The sequence below is a fragment of the Diceros bicornis genome, chromosome 7 (assembly GCF_020826845.1).
Source record: "Diceros bicornis minor isolate mBicDic1 chromosome 7, mDicBic1.mat.cur, whole genome shotgun sequence".
Lineage (NCBI taxonomy): Eukaryota > Metazoa > Chordata > Mammalia > Perissodactyla > Rhinocerotidae > Diceros > Diceros bicornis.
The window spans coordinates 36,891,311-36,913,690 of record NC_080746.1 but is presented as its reverse complement, the minus strand read 5'-3'; the positions used below and the strand labels follow the sequence as shown (position 1 = coordinate 36,913,690).

The 22,380-nt window shown below is 36.2% G+C and overlaps 1 long non-coding RNA gene across 1 annotated transcript in view; it reads right to left on the bottom strand.

The window, feature by feature from the left end:
• LOC131408513 (uncharacterized) overlaps positions 1–22,380 on the bottom strand; it is a 213,314-nt gene that overhangs the window by 110,993 nt on the left and 79,941 nt on the right. The gene's annotated exons all lie outside the window — the stretch shown is intronic.

Sequence of the window (22,380 nt, the reverse complement as noted above, 5' to 3'; positions counted from 1 at the left end):
AAAAGTGGCAAATGAATACTGTATTACTGTTTGTGCTTTGGTCCCAAATTTCATGGCTTGGTAAGCTGAATTTGGACTAGCCAAACTCCTTTAACCTAGGCAACTAAAATCAACTTGCTCCATCTCCCCCTTTCACTCATGTCCTTCTTATGCCGTTGGGTTTGTCAAGGTGAGAAACCTTCCATATTAGAAAGCTCAGGTCCCTCTGGATGCACTAGGCAAGGAGTTCTAAAAAAGGAAACAGATGGAAGATGGATCCAAAAGATCAAAAAGGCCCAAAATAGAGATACTAAAATAGTGAAAAGGCCAAGGAACCAGAAATGTGAATTACCAAGAAAGCTAGGTTGCCAATTCCATGTGTCTTTTTTAAAAGCGACAACCCTTAGCAAAAACTAAAATCATGATATAATTTGCCTGTGATGCATATCAGAACTTCTTCTCTGGGCTTTGCAGACTTCCTAGAATTTGGACTGCATGTTTCAAGAAGTTTCCTGCATTTCGTTTGAGTGTAGCCTATTAGAAGCATAGGAACATAGCTGACATGTGTTACCTCTTAACACAAGGGTCACACTGTGACACCCTGTGGGTCCAGAAAGTCTTGCTGAAAGGAGTGCAATTAACCTAGGAAGCTGAGGAGGATAAGAGGAGACAGAAGCAAAGAGAGAGTTCATGGGCATCGAGAAAAAGACTTGTACATGAATACCATTTCCCTGGAGGGTTTAATTCTTTTTTTTTTTTTTTTTATGAGGAAGATCAGACCTGAGCTAACATCTGCCATCCTCTTCTTTTTGCTGAGGAAGACTGGCCCTGGGCTAACATCCGTGCCCATCTTCCTCTACTTTATATAGGACGCCGCCACAGCATGGCCTGACAAGTGGTGCATCGGTGTGCGCCCGGGATCCGAACTGGCGAACCCAGGGCCGCCACAGCTGAGCATGCGTACTTAACCGCTTGCGCCACCGGGCTGCTCCTGAAGGGTTTAATTCTTGACTTTTCAGAATTAATCTTTGTGCTAGCACTCTGATACTTAATTTACCTATCTGTTAGTCCATAGACACATAGTGAATACTTTCTGGATGAAGAATACTGGGTGTTGTAGATTCTCCTTTTCTGCAGTTCTTACTCCATTGCTTTTGACCTCCCATTACAGAAAGTACTTTTTGTTGATAATCTATGGTTTTAAGCTTATTGACTAGACACTCCATGTGGTACATTCCTGCTAAGTAATTTAATTGAGATCAGATTAGTCTGAGACAATGACCTAGATTAACATATTTATGTAACCAGCCTTGGCATTCCCTGAAACATGAAAACAATGAGAAAATCTGGAAAAAAAGAAACAAGAACCACCACCACCTCACGCCCTCCCCCCTCCAAAAAAAAGTGGTTTCGAGAAAATGTCATAAATCTTTTCTAAAATTTATAGGTGTTCTTTCAATTTCATATTTTATTATTAGAATTGTTATATTTTCAGTGTATAACATTTTTAAATTATAACTACAATTAGTATACTTTAAGCTGTGGGTGGTGATGCAGTAGAGAAATCAAATAAAGTTTTAAAAATCAAGTTTTGATAGGAACAGCAGTTCATACAATTAAGCTAGCAATTCAGTGAACTGCATCTTTTACAAATTCCAAGCTTTGACACATCATGGGGTGACTTTATAGCCTACTGTTTTCACATCTTTGTTGATATCTTGAATTAGTCAAGCATCTGTTACCCCAGTGAAATCAGATATTTATTTCAATACATTTGTTTTCAGTGTTGCAGTTCTGGTCTGATTGCTTTTATGTATTTACATACGTGAAAAATATTTTTCTAGTATTTTCCATAATTATTTTTTCTCATGTTTGTATTTTAATGAAAGGAGGTTATGAGGGATGATTTTTCAAAGTGATCTATCTAGAGACATATTCTCTTAATGTTTTCATTTTTCTTCCTTTATCTTTTTTGTCATAAGAAAACCATGCAAGTCAAAGAAAGGACTTATTCTGAAATATAATTGAGTAAATTGGCAAGTAGTCATTAACTGGTACTTTCGTAGTCTCATTAACCACTCTCTGGGTTCTGTATCATTTTCTTTTCAACATAATGTACAGCCAAAAAGGAAGGAGTTAGCCTGAGGAATCTAGATAATCTTTAGTCAGAATATTTCTAAAATAATTTAATGAGATCAAGGATATTAGACATAGTAAGAAAAACAAACAAAAAGCACTAAAACACATTTTTAAAACCCATACTTCCCATCTGTTAATGAAATGATTCAAGTCAATATGCTTTTATTAAGTTGTGATTTTTTTTAATAGCATAAAAATAAAACGTAAATATTTTCAACCAAAGTAAATACATTTCCTAAATTCTGATCTTTAGGAAAAAGAGCCTTGAAATGTATTCCTTTTTAGAGTAAACTAAACAGCTCTTCATTAAATGCTTCAGCTGACAGAAGAGTGATGGGTATGAAAAGATAATAGATATCCTTCTTTAAATTTTGTTTACATGTCATATGATTGTCTAGTGGACTATCATTTAGTACTAAATTTTTTTCCTGTAGATTCATTTTTCTCATGGGGGAAAAAAACAGAAAAACAAACAAACAAACAAAAAAAAGTCATTGCATACAGCTGTTAAAAAAGAGACAATAGGCCCAGAATGGAGTCTCATCTGTCCTAAACCCACGTCATCAAACCAAGATTTAATACCTAACCTAATTGCAGTTTTAAGCTCCCCCAGGAATGTAATATTAACCAATCAGCCTGGAATTTCCTGGTCAGCACCATCGAGATAATCAGCCTGATCTCTTTCATCCCCTAAAGAATGGTGACCTGGCCTGAAAAAATCCATTGTTTTCCCCATTCTGCCTATAACATCCTTCCATTTGTACAACTCCTTAGAGCTTCTTTCTGTCTGCTAGACAGGATGCTGCCTGATTCATGAATCATTGAATAAAGCCAATCTGATCTTTAAATTAACTCAGTTGACTTTTGTTTTTTAACATAGCCATGGGAGATTTGTAGTTCTGATATTATTCTCTCTCCAGAAAAAATAAACATAAAAACTGCATTAAGAAAGTATTGATTGTATGAATGCAAATGACTTTAAAAATAAAAGCAAATATTATCCATGGTTTGTGAATTCTCAATAGAAAATTATCAGGATGTTTCAACCAATCAAAAATGGCTATCTAAGAGTGACTTCAGCAACATGGCAGAGAGAGCTGCTCCCTTTGTCTCTCCCCTTTTTGAACTACAGCTAAATGGACATTCACTGACCAATGGAGGAAACCCACACATCACAACAGGATGTCTGAGAGACATATGCAGCTATACATCTGAAGGCAGACTGGCCCTCCAAGAAGTGGTGGAAATATAGGTGAGCACACACACGATTGCTTTCCAGCCTGGCTCGAGTGCCCTGAGAGTGAGAACGTGCTCCAGGGTGGCTGTAGGAAGAGGCGGTGGCCCTTAGCCCGCTGGTGATCACTTTCCCAGTGCGGGGGAGCCCACCATGCCCCTGTGGCCACAAGGAGTGGCCCTGGCTCATTCCCCATGAGAAGCCCCACTCGCTAAGCACAGCAGCCCAGCAGGACTGCAAGCAGAGACTGTGGCAGATCTACACACCAAAACTACACTCCAGGCCCACACGAGCACCCATAGTACCGTGAGCCCTGAAAGAGGGAGTGCACCCTGGGGTGACTGTAGGAAGCAGCAGTGGCAATCCTTAACCCACTCCTGATCACTTTCCCAGTGAGGGGAGGAGCCCACCGTGCCCTTGAACCCCAAGGAGTGGCCCTGGCTCAGTCCCCATGAAAACCCCACCCACCAAGCACAGTGGCCTGGGTACTGCAAGCAGAGACTGTGGCAGATCTACATGCCAAAACCACACTCCAGGCCTGCACGAGTGCTGATAGTACTGCTGAGCCCTGAAAGAGGAAGTGTGCCCTGCGGTGACTGTAGGAAGAGGCAGCAGCAACCCTTAACCCACTTGTGATTGCTTTCCCCACAGTGGGGGAGCCCACTGTGCCCCTGCCACCTGACAGAGTGGCCCTAGCTTGGTCCTGGGAAGAAGCCCTGCCCTCCAAGCACAGTCCACACCAGCACCTGAACACTCTCCAGGCTGATGCAAGCACCCATAGTACCCCCAAAACTTCCAGCAGATGGGGTGGGATCAGAAACTCTGCTCTTGCTTCCCCCTAGCTGTAGCAGGTGGAGTCTATGACCTATGACCACAAATGCCCTGACAAAAGATTAGTTCACCAAACACCACTAGAAACTGCAGCAACAATTGAGACTAGAAGAAAAATGACAATTTTCCAGACACCAACCCTGAAGGCACAGAAATTTACTGTCTAAATGACAGAGAATTCAAAATAGCTGTCATAAAGAAACTCAATGCGATACAAGATAACACAAAAAAACAGTTCAATGAACTCAGGAGTAAAATGAAACTCTTCAACCAAGAGATTGCAATTATAAAAAAAAAATCAGGCAACAATTCTGGATATGAAAATCACAATTAATGAAATAAAAAATAAACCCAGAATCCTTAAAGAACAGAACTGATGTTATAGATGAAAGAATTAGTGATTTAGAGGATAAAAATATAGAAATGCTACAGGTGGAGGAGGAGACAGAACTAAGATTTAAAAAAATGAAGGAATTCTTTGAGAAGTATCCAACTCAATTAGGAAAAGCTACATAAGAATTATAGGTATTCCAGAAGGAGATAAGAGGGAGAAAGGAGCAGAGAGTTTTTTCAAAGAAATAATAGCTGAGAATTTCCCAAACCCAGGGAAGGAACTGGATTTATGTATACACAAAGCTCATAGAATGCCCAATTACATCAATGCTTCTCCAAGGCAAATAATACTAAAACTGGCAAAAGTCAAGGACAAAGAAAAAAATATTAAGGGCAGTAAGGCAAAAGAAAATAACCTACAAAAGAGACCCTATCAGGCTTTCAGTGGATTTCTTGGCAGAAACTCTACAGGCTAGGAGAGAATGGAATGATGTATTCATAATACTGAAGGACAAAAACTTTCAGCCAAGAATACTCTATCCAGCAAAACTTGCCTTCAGATACAATAGAGAAGTAAAAGCTTTCCCAGGTAAACAAAAGCTGAGGGAGCTCATTGCCACTGGACCTCCCCTACAAGAAATAAAGATGCCCTCACGCTGCACACAAAAATGCAAAGACCTACAAAGCATTGAGCGAGGAGACAAATAGACAGACAAAATAAAAAAACTGCAGCTCTCTATCAGAACAAGGGAGCAAATACTCAATTATAACATAAAGATAAAGGGAAGGAAAGCTTTAAAATTAACTATAAACACTTCAACTTAGTCACAAACTCACAACATTAAAAACAGAATAATTTGTAACAACAATAACTCAGAAGGGGACGAGGAACTGGATGGAACATGCTTAGGTTAATGGAGATAGGAGGCTATGAGAAAATGGACTATTTCATCTATGAGATCTTTTACACAAACCTCATGGTAACCAGTAAACAAAAAATCAGAGCACAGCTACAATTCACAAAAAAGAGAGAACACCTCCTCAGAAAACCATGAAAATGAAATGGCAGTCAGAAATACAAAGGAAGAGAAACAATGGCAACATAGAAAAAGCAGAAAACAAGGGATAAAGTGGCAGTATTAAGCCCTCATATATCATAATCACGCTAAATGTAAATGGATTGGATTCTCCAATCAAAAGATATAGAGTAGCTGGATGGATTAAAAAACAAGATCCAACAATATGATGCCTCCAGGAAAGACATCTCAGCTCTAAAGACAAACATAGCCTCCGAGTGAAGGGATGGAATATGATACTCCAAGCTAATGGCAAACAGAACAAAGCAGGTGTTGCCATACTTATATCATACAAAGCAGACTTCAAGTTAAAAGAGACAAGGAGAGACAAAGAGAGGCAGTATATAATGATAAAAGGGACATTCCACCAAGAGAACACAACACTTCTTAATACATATGCTCCTAACACAGGGGCACCAAAATACATAAAGCAACTATTAACAAACCAAAAAGGAGAAATAACTGCAACACAATAATAGTAGGGGATCTCAATACCCCACTTACATCAATGGAGAAATCATCCAGACAAAAAGAAGACAACAAGGAAATAGTAGATCTAAACGAAACACTTGATCAGATGGACTTAATAGATATATAGAGAACATTCCATCCAAAAACAGCAGCATAGACCTTTTTCTCAAGTGCACATGTTTTCTTCTCAAGTCGGAAAAGAAGGCAAGCCTCAAAAATTTAAGAAGATTGAAATCATCTCAAGCATCTTTTCCAACACAGTACTGTGAAACTAGAAAGCAACACAAGAAAAAAACTGGGAAAGTCAGAAATACGTGGAGACTAAGCAACATGCTTCTGTTGACCATTGGATCAATGAAAAAATCAGAGGAGAAATTAAAAATTACCTAGAGACAAACAAAAATGAAAATATAACATACCAACTCTATGGGATGCAGCAAAAGTTGTCATAAGAGGGAAATTCATAGCACTACAGGCCCACCTCAACAAACAAGAAAAATCTCAAATAAGTAAACTTAAACTGCACCTAACAGAGCTAGAAAGAGAAGAACAAACCAAACCCAAAGTCAGCAGAAGGAGGGAAATAATAAAAATCAGAGCAGAAATAAATGAAATAGAAACTAAAAAAACAGGAGAAAAGATTAATGAAACTAAGAGCTGGTTCTTTGAGAAGATAAACAAAATTTACAAACCCTTAGCCAGATTCACCAAAAAAAAAAAAAAGAGAGAAGACTCAAATAAATAAAATTAGAAATGAAAGAGGAGAAATTATAACAGTTGATGCATAAATACAAAGGATTATAAGAGAATACTATGAAAAACTGTACGCCAACAAATTGGACAACCTAGAAGAAATGTATAAATTCTTAGACTCATACAACCTCCCAAAACTGAATCAAGAAGAAATAGAGAATCTGAATAGACAAATCACAAGTAAAGAGATTGAAACAGTAATCAAAAACTTCCCCCAAAATAAAAGTACAGGACCAGATGGCTTCTCTGGAGAATTTTACCAAACATTCAAAGAAGGTTTAATACCTATCCTTCTCAAACTATTCCAAAAAATAGAGGAAGATGGAACACTTCCTAACACATTCTATAAGGCCAACATCACCCTGATACCAAAGCCAGGCAAGGACAACACAAAGAAAGAAAATTACAGGCCAATATCACTAATGAACATAGGTGCAAAAATCCTCAACAAAACATTGGCAAGCTGAATACAGCAATGCATTAAAAAGATCATACACCATGATCAAGCAGGATTTATACCAGAGACACAGGGATGGTTCAACATCCACAAATCAATCAATGTGATACACCACAGTAACAAAACAAGGAGTAAAAACCACATGATCATCTCAATAGATGCAGAGAAAGCATTTGACAAGATCCAACATCCGTTTATGATAAAAACTCTCAACAAAATGGGTATAGAAGGAAAGCACTTCAACATAATAAAGGCCATATATGACAAATCCACAGCCAATGTCATACTCAATGTGGAAAAACTGAAAGCCATCCTCTGAGAATAGGAAGAAGACAAGGATGCCCACTCTCACCACTCCTATTCAACATAGTGATGGAGGTTTTGGCCAGAGCAATTAGGCAAGAAAAAGAAATAAAAGGAATCCAAATTGAAAAGGAAGAAGTGAAGGGGCTGGCCCGGTGGCGCAAGCGGTTAAGTGTGCGCGCTCCACTGCGGCGGCCTGGGGTTCGCTGGTTCGGATCCCGGGCGCGCACCGACGCACTGCTTGGCAAGCCATACTGTGGCGGCGTCCCATATAAAGTGGAAGAAGATGGGCACAGATGTTAGCCGAGGGCTATCTTCCTCAGCAAAAAAAAAAAAAGAGGAGGATTGGCGGATGTTAGCACAGGGCTGATCTCCTCACAAAAAAAAAAAAAAAAAAAAAAAAGAAAAGGAAGAAGTGAAACTCTCGCTGTTTGCAGATGACATGATTCTATATATAGAAAACCCTAAAGAATCAATCAGAAAACTATCAGAAATAATCAACAACTACAGCAAAGTTGCAGGGTACAAAATCAATTTACAAAAAACAGTTGCATTTCTATACACTAACAATGAACTAACAGAAAGAGAACTCAAGAATACAATCCTATTTACAATCATGACAAAAAGAATAAAGTATCTAGGAATAAACTTAACCAAAGAGGTGAAAACTCTTTGAAAACTGAAAACTATAAGACATTATTGAAAGAAAGTAAGGAAGACATAAAGAAAGGGGTAGATAGTCCATGCTCATGGGTCGGAAGAATCAACATAGGTAAAATGTCCATACTACCTAAAGCAATCTACAGATTCAATGCAATCCCAATCAGAATCCCAATGACATTCTTCATGGAAATAGAACAAAGCATCCTAAAATTTATATGGAACAACAAAAGACCCCAAATAGCCAGAGCAATCATGAGAGAAAAGAACAAAGTTGTAGGCGTCACAGTCCCTGACTTCAAAATATACTACAAAGTTATAGTAATCAAAACAGCATGGTACTGGCACAAAAACAGGCACACAGATCAATGGAATAGAATTGAAAGCCCAGAATTAAAACCACATATCTGTGGACAGTTAATCTTCAACAAAGGAGCCAAGAACATATAATGGAGAAAGGAAAGTCTTTTCAATAAATGGTGCTGGGAAAACTGGACAGCCACATGCAAAAGAATGAAAGTAGACCACTATCTTATACCACACACAAAATTAACTCACAATGGATTAAAGACTTGAATGTAAGACCTGAAACCATAAAACTCTTAGAAGAAAATATAGGCAGTACACTATATGACATTGGTCTTAGCAGCATCTTTTCAAATACCATGTCTACTCAGGCAAGGGAAACAAAAGAAAAAGTTTACTAATGGGACTACGTCAGACTAAAATGCTTCTGCAAAGCAAAGGATACCATGAACAAAATGAAAAGACAACCCACCAACTGAGTGAAAATATTTGCAAATCATTTATCTGATAAGGGGTTGATCTACAAAATATGTAAAGAACCCATACAACTCAACAACAAAAAAACAAACAACCCAATCAAAAAATTGGCAGAGGATATGAACAGACATTTTTCTAAAGAAGATATACAGATGGCCAACAGGCACATGAAAAGATGTTCAACATCATTAACTATCAGGGAAATGCAAATCAAAACCACAATGAGATATCACCTCATGCCCGTCAGAATGGCTATAATTAACAAGACAGGAAACAACCAGTGCTGGAGAGGATGTGGAGAGAAGGGAACTCTCATACATTGCTGGTGGGAGTGCAAACTGGTGCAGCCACTATGGAAAAGATTGTAGATATTTTTCAAAAAATTAAAAATAGAAATACCATAAGATACAGCTATCCCATTACTGGATATTTATCTAAAGAACTTGAAATCAATGATCCAAAGAGATTTACACACCCCTATGCTCACTGAAGCATTAATCACAATAGCCAAGACTTGGAAAAAACCCATGTGCCCTTCTACAGATGAATGGATAAAGAGGATGCGGTATATATATACAGTGGAATACTACTCAGCCATAAAAAAGACAAAATTGTCCCATTTGCAACAACATGGATGGAACTTGAGGGTATGGTGTTAAGTGAAATAAGATGGTGCCCTTTCTTATTTCAGACAGAGAAAGACAAATACTGCATGACTTTACTCATATGTGGATGATAAGAAATACATGGATAAAGAGAATAGATTAGTGGTTACCAGAGGGAAGAGGGTTGGGGAGTGGGTGAAAGAGGTAAAAGGACACATGTGTACAGTGACAGACAATAATTAGACTACTGGGGGTGAGCATGATGCAGTCTATCCAGAGACTGTTAAATAATAATGTACACCTGAAATTACACAACGTTGTAAACAATTATGATCTCAATAAAATTACTGGGGAAAAAATGCCTATTTAAAATGGCTTAAAAAACAGGGTGATTTTTGGTATATTTAAGCAAGACCACAGAAGATTCTAAACAGCTAATTCCCCCTAATTTACTGTCTGTGGAACAAGAAAAATCAATTATTTTTTATTTGTCTCCAAAGATTTACTAATGAGATAAGAGGACAGAGAGGACTGGAAGAAGTTACTGTCAGAGAAGTTAAACAAAGTTTTCATTTATATTATTTTAAATAATCTTACTAAAACTAGATTAGAAAGATATTCTTACTTATGGGTGATGGAACTGAGGCTTGCCTATGAGCACATCGTCAAAGACAGGGAGAGATTCTACTTGAATCCAGGCTTTCTGCCCCTGGGATCCATATGTGCATTTACACACTTGAAGATTTTTCAAAAAGGAGACTGAAAGGAAGAAACAAGCGAAAGCAAATAGGTAGAGATTGTTAATAAGGCTTTTCTTTCTTTTCAAATTGAGGTGTAGCTAAGACAAGGGAGTAGGAGGAATGGAGAGAAAGCATTCATTGTGTGTAGAATTCAAAATAAATTGGCAGCTTCTTGAGGAAGTAAAAGGAGGATAATGTAGGGAGAATGCAAAGGCTGCAGCTGAGGACCTTAGGGATTCATTAAATATGGTTTCATTAGTCGCACATGGTATGCTCACTCTCTATATCTTATTAGCTTTGGAGGAGGATTTCAATAATCTTTCCAGTAGTTTCATTTCTTTCAGGTTCATTGTGTCAATTACTTGGATGGTATTTGATTTTTGCACAAGGCAGCCAGGAAGGGCCAAGGACTACTTTTGCGGGAAACACATAAACAGGACAAATGTCAGATAGACCCAGGTCATATTTGATATTTCCCTTGTTAAGTATTACTGTCTAAGTCTAGGTTGGTACCATCTTTCAAGGAGACAGTATAATAATATGCATCAAAATCTTTTAAAATGTCCATTTATTTCCTTTTACCAATTCTAATTCTAAAATGTTATACAAAAGAAATGATTAAAGTGCACAAAGATATACAGGAATATAACTGCCACATATTCGTGCTTACGAAATGTTGAAAATGACAGATATTCCGGAATAGAAGGTTGATTAAATACATTACTGTGTGTCTATAGGATGAGTTACTATAGAGACCTTGAAAATTATGATTCAGGAATTTATTTTTGACAAAATATTGCTGAGGGAAAAATCAAGTTTCCAGTACTATATTCTGGTTTTCAATTGTCTCATACATGAACACATAGATTGAGAGATATAAAGTTTCAAACATAGATCTCAAAATCTAACAGAAGCTTCTCTGGTGGTAGCATCATTGATTATTTTAATACTTATTTTTCCTTGAATTGTCTAAGTTTTCCTCAATGCATATTGATCATGTTTGTAAGTTTTAAAAAGGATAAGAGGTAAAAATATGAAAAAACTTTCCTATTACCCATGAGTAGCATTCTCAAATTTGACATATAAAACTTAATATCTATTTATAAGAAGCTGTGGCTTGCAATTCGTTAGTCAAAATATTTATAGAATCCAGTGATTCCATATCCTGAAAGACTTTCTTATTCTAAGACAAAATTTTTTATGCCGTTTTTGTATTATAATTTCTTGGTTTGTGTACCTGCACTGAGTTTATATTACCCAATTTATGTCTAAGATAAGCAAAAATATTTGATAACTTTTGATAATCATTATTGTTGATGTTGACAGTATTACTGAAAAAAGTTCCATTATCCCAAAATCATTTCCCACAAACTGTAACTGACAGAATGCATGAATTTTTTACTCAGACCTTGATGTTTTCGTGAAATAAATACATGTATTTTGACCTATTGTAGGTCTAATAGTTCCAGAAATTCTAGTGAAAATAACAACATTGGTGAAAAAAATCTTAATTAGGAAGCTTTAATTCAATGACTTTAAAGTATTCTGAGATACTTGATATTTGGATATCAGCTCTTTTGCAAACTGAGCCATGACAGGACAAGGAATGAACTAGCTTGATGTGCCTAGCCCTTCAGACATCATGTCTTGTGCTCCATCTTTTGGCTTGCTCAGCATCTGATTAGCACAAACATTCTCATTTTGGGTGAGTCTGCTTCTTTGCAGATAATCTGGCTGTCTTTTTTTGATACCTCCTTTGTTACAGTGTATGTGTTCTTGTTTACGTGTTTAAAGCAGAGTTTGAAAAAATTTTCCTCAAAATTGTGTGAGTCACTGTGTTCTCACATTTAAAATTAACTGGAGTTATGTCATCATCATGACAGTGTGAGAGGATTCCTTTGAAGGGAAGAGACAATCTACAGCGTGTAAAATATCTATAACTCAACAAAGGCTACGTTGCCCAACATGCAAGGCAACTGGAGAGATCCATACATGAGTACATATGAAGATGAGTGGATTGGAGCACTTAGAGGAGGCTAAATGGGGGGACAGCAGAGGCAGTCCCTAGGACCCTGAACCCCTGGCTATGGTGGCTGAACCAGCCACACCCAGCCCCAGAGAACCCAGTGGGCAGCAGTGGAGGCATGCGTGTGACTTCAGCCAGTTAGCTGTGGTGGGACCCACAGCCACAGGGAGCAGAGCAGCAGTGGAGATGAAGCACTGTGATCCTGGATCCCTCAACGTGGCTCAGAGCCTGGTAGCAGCAGCGGAGGTGCACACAGAACTCTGAAATCCCAAATGCAGCAGTGCATGAAACCACAAGGTAACAGGCAACAGCAGATATGTTGCCCCACAAACCTGGCTCTCTCCTCCTGCCCCTGCCATGGCAGTGGAGCTTCCAACCCAGGTGATCCTGAATGCAGGAGAGGCATCAGCCATTCCTGTGGTGGTGAAGCCAGTGACTACAGCAACATTAGCAACAACTAAGCATCAGTGACCCCAGAGGCAGAGGCAGAGTTGACAAGAGTGCCAGTGACACCTCAAATAGAGGCAGTGGAGGGTGGAATGTGCAGATCCTCAAATATGGCCAAGGCACCTAAGGTAAGAGAAACCAAAAACTAGTGTGATAGTACCACCTACTGATAAATAAAAGGAAAGCCTCTAATCCCCAACAGGTCAAAAAGTTTGAACCAAAATAAACACAGCTATGCATAAATAAGAAAAGTGTTTGCCACAACAACTGTGCCAGCAAAGGAATAACTCAGCAAGTACTACAAAAAACCATGGCAACAGAGCATCATAAAAAGATAATAACAGTTATCCAGAAACTAACCATAAAGTCATGGAAGAGTGTGATCTAACTCATAAAGAATTCAAAACATCTGTCATAAAGAAACTCAGTGAAACTCAGAAAGGCAGTTCAATGAGCTCAGGAACAAAATTAAATGAAAAGAAGGAATATTTACCAAAGAGATTTAAACTTTAAAAAAGAACCAAACATATATTCTGGCACCGAATCTGAAGAACTCAATAAATAAGATGAAGAATGCATTAGAAAGCATTGGAAATAGAGCAGATGATAGAAAGAGAGAATTAGAGAGCTTAAAGATAGAAACCTAGAAATGATGCAGGTAGAAGAGGTGAGAGAACTAAGATTTTTAAAAAATGTAGAAATTCTATGAGAATTATGCAACTCCATTAGAAAGGGCAACATAAGGAGAATGGGTATCCCAGAAGGAGAAGGGGAGGGAACAGAGAGCTTATTTAAAGAAATAATAGCTGAGAACTTCTCAAACCTGGGGAAGGAACTGGATATACAAATCCTTGAAGCTATAGAACATCCAATTGTTTCAATGCAAAAAGACCTTCTCTGAGAAACATGGTAATAAAACTGTCAAAAATCAATGACAAAGAAAGAATATTAAAGGCAGCCAGGATAAAAGAAAACAGTAACCTACAAAGAAAATCCCATTAGGTTATCAGCAGATTTCTCAGCAGAAACTCTACAGGCCAGGAGAGAATGGAAAGATATATTCAAAATATTGAAATATAAAAACCTTCAGCCATGAATACTCTATCCAGCCAAGTTTCATATGTTTCAGATATGAAGGAGAAATAAAAGCTTTCCAAGACAAACAAAAGCTGAGGGGGTTTACTGCCACTATACCTACCTTATAAGAAATGTTGAAGGAAGATCTTATACCTGAAACCAAAAGGCAAAGGTATAAAAACTTTGAGCAAGGTGATAAATAGACAGACAGAATCAGGAAATTTCAACTCTATATCAGAATAGGTTAGTAAACATTTAATTATAACATAAAGGTTAAAGGGAAAGAAAACATTAAAAATAACTATAAACAATTTTGTAACAAACTCACAATACAAAAAGGGATAATTTTGAAAACAAAAATATAGAAGGGGAAGAGGAAAAAGGATAGAAACTGCATAGGCAAATGAAGATAAGATGCTATCAGCAGAAAAAAAGACTATCTTATCTGTGAGATCTTTTATACAAACCTCATGGTAACCACAAAACAAAAATTTAGAGCAGAGACACAAAACATAAAAAAGGAGGAATTGAGAAAAATATCACAGAAAATCACCAAAATGAAATGGCACACAGAAACACAAGAAAAAAGAAACAACGGAAATATAGAGCAACTGGAAAACAAATGATAAAATGGCAGTATTAAGTCCTCATATATCAATAATCACCCTAAATGTAAATGGATTGAATTCACCAATCAAAGGCACAGAGTAGCTGGATGGATTAAAAAACAAGACCCAACAATATGCTGCCTCCAGGAGACCCATTGCAGCTCTAAAGACAAACATAGGCTTAAAGTGAAGGGATGGAAAATGATGCTCTTAGCAAATGGAAACTAAAAGAAATCACTTATAGCAACACTTCAAACAGACGAAATAGACTTGAAGCCAAAAAAGATAATAGGAGACAAAGACGGACATTATATAATGATAAAGGGGACAATCCATCAAGAAGACATAACATTTATTAATATATATGCACCTGATATAGGAGTACCAAATTATATAAAGCAATTAGTAACAGACCTAAAGGGAGAAATTGACAACAACACAATAATAGTAGGGAACTTTAATACCCATTATCATCAATAGATGGATCATCCAGAGAGAAAATCAACAAAGCCACATCCACTTTAAATGAAACATTAGACCAGTTGGACTTAATAGATATATAGAGAACATTCCATCTAAAGGCAGAATACACATTCTTCTAAAGTGCAGATGAAACATTCTCAAAGATATACATACATATTGGGAAACAAAACAAGTCTCAATAAATTTAAGATTGAAATCATATCAAGCATCTTTTCCTACCACAATGGTATGAAATTAGAAATCAACTACAAAATAAAGCTGGAAAGGTCACAAATATGTGGAGACTAAACAACATGCTCCCAAACAACTATTGGATCAATAAATAAATCAACTAAGAAATCAAAAAATACCTGGAGAAAAACGGAAATAAAGTACAACATACTCAAATCTATGGGATGCAGCAAAAGTGGTATTAAGAAGGAAGTTTATAGCAATACAGGCCTACCTCAAGAAACAACAAAAATTTCAAATAAGCATTATAACATTACATCTTAAGTAACTAGAAAAAAACAAATGAAGCCCAAAGTGAGTAAAAGTAAGGAAATAAAAATCAGAGCAGGAATGAATGAAACAGACACTAAAAAGAATTAAAAAGACTTAAAAGAATCATACACCACAATCAAGTTGGATTTATTCCAGGGATGCAAAGATGGCTCAAAATCCACAAATCAATCAACATGATACACCATATTAACAAAATAAAGAATAAAAATCACATGATGATTTCAATAGACACTGAGAAAGCATTTGAAAGATTCAGCATCTATTTATTTATAGTTTATAAAAACTCTCAATAAAATGGGTATAGAAGGGAAGTACCTCAATGCAATAAAGACCATATACAACAAACACACAGCAAACATCATACTCAATGGTGAAAACCTGAAAGGTATACCTCTAAGAACAGAAACAAGACAAGGATGCCTACTCTCACCACTCTTATTCAACAGAGTATTGAAATTCCTAGCCAGAGCAATTAGGCAGGAAAAAAAAAATTAAAAGTATTCAAATTGAAAAGAAAAAAGTAAAACTGTCACTGTTTGCAGATGACATGATTTTATATATAGAAAACCCTAAAGAATACACTAAAAACTATTAGAAATAATAAAAAAATACAGTAAAGTATAGGGTGCAAAATCAACATATGAAAAACAGTTGTGTTTCTATACACTAACAATGAACTACTAGAAAAAAAAATCAAGAATACAATCCCATTTACAGTAGCAACAAAAAGAATAAAATGCCTAGGAATAAATTTAACCAAGGAGGTAAAAGACCTGTACACTGAAAACTATAAGACATTGTAGAAAGAAATCAAAGACACAAAGAAATGGAAACACATTCAGTGCTCATATATTGGAAAAATTAGCATAGTTAAATGTTAAATTTTACTATAATAATACTACTATAATAATACTAAATTTTACTATATTAAATTTTAATAATACTAAATCAATGTACAGATCCAATGCAATCGAAATCCCAATGATATTTTCCATGGAAATAGAACTAAGAGTCTTAAAATTTATATGGAACAACAAAAGACCCTAAATAGCCAAAGCAATCTTGAGCAAAAAAGAACAAAAGATATAAAAAGATATAACACTCCCTGATTTCAAAGTAGTCTACCAAGCTATAATAGTCAAAACAGCATGGTACTGGCAGAAAAACAGACACATGGATCAATGGAACAGAATTGAAATTCCAGAAATAAAACCACACTTCTGTGGACAGCTAATTTTTGACAAAGAAGCCAGGAACATACAATGGAGAAAGGAAAGTCTCTTCAATAAATGGTGCTGGGAACTCTGGACAGCCACATGCAAAAGATTGAAAGTAGACCACTATCTTACACCATACACAAAAATTAACTCGAAATGGATTAAAGATTTGAACGTAAGACCTGAAACCATGAGACTCCTAAAAGAAAACATATGCAGTTCGCTCTTTGGCACTACTCTTAGCATTATTTTTTTGAGTATGCCTCCTCAGGCAAGGGAAACAAAAGCAAAAATAAACAAAGGGGACTACATCAAACTGAAAATCTTTGGCACAGCAAAGGAAACTATCAAGAAAATGAAAAGACAACCTACTGACTGGGAGAAGATATTTGCAAATCACATATCTGACCAGGGGTTAATATGCAAAATATATAAAGAATTCATCAACTTGATTGCAACAAAAAAAATCCAATTAAAAAATGGGCAGAGCATCTGAACAGATATTTTCCAAAGAAGATATACAGATGGCCAAGAGGCACATGAAAAGATGTTCAATATCGCTAATTATCAGGGAAATGCAAATCAAAACGACAATGTGGTATCATCTCACACCTGTTAGATGGCTGTTATCAAAAAGACAGGAAATAACAAGCATCAGAGTGGATGTGGAGAAAAGGAAGCCCTTGTACACTGCTGATGGGAGCATAAATTGGTGCAGCCACTATTGAAAACAGTATGGAGATTCTTCAAAAAATTAAAAATAGAAGTACCATATGATCCAGCTATTCCACTTCTGGGTATTTATCCAAAGGATACAAAAATGCTAATTCAAAAAGATATATGCACTCCTATGTTCATTGCAGCATTACTTACAATAGCCAAGACTTGGAAACAACCTAAGTGCCCAACAATAGTGAATGGATAAAGCAGATGTGGTATATATACACAATGGAATACTACTCAGCCATAAAAAACATGAAATCTTAGCATTTGCAACAACATGGATGAACCTCGAGGATATTATACTAAGCAAAATAAGTCAGACAGAGAAAGACAAATACCATATGATTTTACTCATATGGAAGATAAAAAACAAACACGTAGATACAGAGAACAAATTGGTGGTTACCAGATGGAAAGGGGTTGGGGAGAGGGCAAAAGGGGTAAAGAGGGTCATTTGTACTATGATGGATGGCAACTAGACTTTTGGTGGTGAACACGATGTAGTCTATACAGATGTAGAAATATAATTATGTATACCTGAAATTTACATAATGTTATAAACCGTTGTTGTCTCAATACAAAAAATAAAATTAATTGAAAATGGACAAAATAAATTCTTCTTCTCTATCAAATAAGTTAATGATACAGCATTTAAGTCTCTTCTTTCGTGATGCTAGGCCAATTTGCCTTAAGTTGTAAGCATGAAAGAAAAAAAAGCTTGTACAGAAAAATCTACATGAACAATGGGGTGATTTGGTCTTGGAGAAATTCAATTAATTCCTATTGATTCTTTGGTGTCTCCTTCTATGTATGACTATATCTCCTTCCACATGACTGCGAGTATTTGGGCCATGGGTGATTATGCCTAAACGTGAAAGAATACCTCTTACTGTCATATAAGTTGGTGATAAAACATTTCTATCTCTAAGAAAAAGAGCCAATGAAGTATAATGAAAAAAGGGATCATGGTATGTGAAGTTATACAAATTTAGGTATGATTCCTATATCAGTTATTGTTAGGTTTGTTTATTTGAGCAGGCTATACATCTTCTCTGACTTTTGTCTCCCTATCTATCAAGTAGAGAAAATGTGTGACTTATAGTGTTATGGAAATTAAATAAGCTATTTCATATAAGGACACAAACAGAATGCCTGGTATTTAGTCATCACCTTTCTCTCTAAATGTGTAAAAAGCTAAGGGTGAACATGCTTGTCAGGAGTGAATCTTCCAGACATTGCCAATATGATACTTTGTTGTATTTAGCAGGGAATGTATAATCTTTTACTTGTCTGGTGTTATGTTACATTTGGAAACTTAGACCTGCTCATCAACTGTGCTCCTAGGTATTTCTATTTTTGTATTTATCTCTTTTGATTTCGTGAGCCCCTATTCTTCCTCATCCTGTGATAAGGAGCAAGTCTTTTGACATTTACAAGTCTAATTTTGCTTATCTGCAATATGAGAATAATAATATTATATAACTTACAGGGAAATTATGAGACCTAAATGAGATAATCATCTATGAGTAGGGCTTCATAAAATATGAAGTGTTATACAATTATACTGCCGTGTTGTTGCTAGTATCATATTTAATGCTTAAATCTTCTAAAGAGACTTTGATCAGAATAGGGAATGTTAGCAGGTGTCAAATCGTGCAATTTACAGAGTGAAGCCTAAAAGAAAGAAGTAAATTGAACTGCCAAAATGGTATGGCTGTAATGATTGAGCAAAGCAGCTTGGAATAGCCCTACTAATCACATAATTTAAGACATAGGAACACTGAGGGCCAGTGGGCACAAATAATGGTGTCCTGGTGCCAGCTCATACTGGTTCTTGATAGCTGATTGTGCCCATCTCTTTCCAATTCCATCAGTGACCTCATACTGGTAGCTTGAAATTGCCCATGATGGAGCATTTCACCAAGGAAATTGAGATACTACAAATTAGGACTTGTTTTGTTTTGAGAGCCAGTTGTTAAATATTTACCAGCATGCCACTAGGCACAAGCTCTATCTGTGCTTATGGAGAATTTGGCATTTGAGGGTTGATAAAATCCACTTGCTGTATTTGTATACCATAAGATCAGTTGAAAAAGTAACCTTTTCTCTAACTTTAAGACATATGTTGTTCCTGACAGGAAGAGTTCTTTTATATCATATCATAAAATAAAGGATATAGCCAGAGTGATGACATACAGTTGCTTGAAGGCTCCTTGCTTTTAAACTGCAGTCATTAAGATTTCTGAGATATCTAATTGTCATGGAAAAGCTTTAAGGAGTGACTGTTACAACAGTAATTGGTATTTAGTACTTATACTTTATTTGACACCAAATAATTTTCTTTTTTGCTTTATGTTTGTATATCTCTCATATTTTTCAGACTCAGAGGTATAATTTAGACTGCCTATTACCTCAATGACAATGCAATTTGTTTCTAATTTATCAGACCTTGTGAATTTTCATGTTTGAATTTATGATTGGAAGATGCTTTCTTTGAAATAAACATAAGGGCTAGATTTTGCATTCATTTCTTTTCTTTATATTCTAGTACACCACCACTATCTAATTTCATCTTTTCATTAACAGACTTCTTAAGAACACCAACAGTGCTTGTATAATAGAAATTTTTTCTCAATCAAGATAGCAATCAGGGCTGAAATTTATTCCAATATAAATGGAAATGATTTTGAATCATTTGTGTATATTTAATAATGGCATAATAATATCACTTTAATTGATAGGAAAGAATACAATGTTCGTTTCTACCTGTTGAATTATATTCTCCTAGTACCAAAGTTACTCCCTGCTCCTAAATTAGACACCTTAAATATGTAAGTTTCAGGCTTGTAACCAGCAATTCAGTAACTAAAGCAGTTGTTAGGTATATTGATGGAATGAAATAATGTTCACTCAGTAAATATATGTACTAAGTGAGTATATATGCATAGCTCTGTGCTGATGCCCTTTATCTGGGAGTCCATAGTGTATGTTTTGTAAATGTTTGAGGAAGAAGGATGAAAGAAAGGAAGGGTCCCGGAGAAATATAAAAATGTGATACTCAAGACTTTTCTATAAAAATCACAAAATTTTAGTTAAGGAGGTGTATTAATCAGGGTTCTCCAGAGAAACAGAACCAGTAGGGTATGAGAGAGAGATTTATTTTAAGGAATTGTTTCATGGGATTGTGGAGGCTGGAGACCCAGGGAAGAGTTGCAGTGCAAGTCTGAAGGCCGTCGGCTGGCAGAATTCCTTCTTCCAGTGAGGTCAGTCGTTTTTCTGTTAAGGCCTTCAACTGATTGGGTGAACCCCATCCACGTGATGGAGCATAATATGCTTTATTCAAAGTCTACTGATTTAAATGTTAATATCATCTAAAAATACCTTGACGGGAACATCTGGAATAAGGTTTGACCAAATATCTGGGTACTGTGGCTTAGCCCAGTTGATGCATAAAATTAACCATCACAAAAATAAAATGGAAAGAAAAATTAACTAACTATCACAGAAGGCAAAATTCTTAATACAGAAAAAGTTAAAAAGGATATATTTGATTAATTGATCAAAATTGTAGATTATGTGTATGTGTGTGTATATAGACACACTAATGTTATAGGCACTGATAGAAAAGAAATAGCACTCAGAATTGAATGGTCAGGAAAGGTTATATGAAGTGTACTCTGAGTTGGACCTTGTGTACAGGTGGGACTCTAACATAAAAGCTTAAGATATCTCCTGTGAGACAGAATGTTAGTAATGGTAAGAGTGTGAAAATATTTTGAAATTATTCCCTTCATGGGTTACCTAATCTGGAATAGGTACTACCCGAGACCCCAAAGGGTATCATCTGATGGAACTGAAGAGTCAGGGGTATACAAGTTTATGGGGTATAAGTTCCAGAAACCGTCTTTCAGCTTTGAAAGATAATTAATTTAAGGTCAAACATTAACTTCCTGCAAAATAGATTGGGTGCTCACTATTTCATTTAATAGATGAGACCTCATTTAGTAATAGATCTGCCTCTAGTAGGAGTATGAGCAGTTAACAGAAAATTTCTTAACAGCAAAAGAGACTCCATTAACTGATCTATAAAGTGGGAATATTTGCCTCATGGCTATTATAAAGATAAATTTTAAATTATTTGTTAATTATTTTATTCATTAAAAATATTGATTGAGTTCATATTATGCTCTAGGCATTGTGTTATGTGCTAGAGATATGAGAACAAATGAGAGAGACAAGATCATGTATTGATGGAGTTTATAGTCTAGTTACATCATTCATTCCTTTATTCATTAAAAATATTATACATGTTATAACATGAGTGCCTGTAATGTAATAGACAATCAATGGAAGGAAGCTATTATTAACACAAATTCTCTTACTTTCTTTTCTTCACTCTATACACAGACACACACAATATGTTCACACACAAGTACAATCTGTAATACTTCCCTCCTTGACCTCCTTTAGTTGTCAGAGTTTCAAAGTTACTCTTCAAAGTACAAAAATATCTTCAAGCTAAATAGTCCTATCGCAGAATCAAACCTGATGAAAAAACACAAAGCCTGACATTGATTTAACACCCAATCTTGCCCTTGGGTGTGTGAATCACATTGCAGCGTGTTTTAGAAAATCATGTAGCACATTTATGATTCAGAGGCTTTGGAGAGAGGTTGTCCCAGACGAGCAAATGTGATGCAAATAATGCAAAATGCAGGAACGACTATGTGGAGAACATGTCCTAAGGACTTCTCATTCAGACAGTTTGTATTCCCTTGAAACACAGCTTGTGGGAAACTTCAACTCCCAGCAGTGTGTGAAAAACATGCCGTTCTTTTTCAAGTATAGCTTTAATTGCTCCCCTATGGTTTGCCTGCATGGGGGACACAGAACACAGAAGAAAGTATTCACCTTAAACATTTGTTGATAAA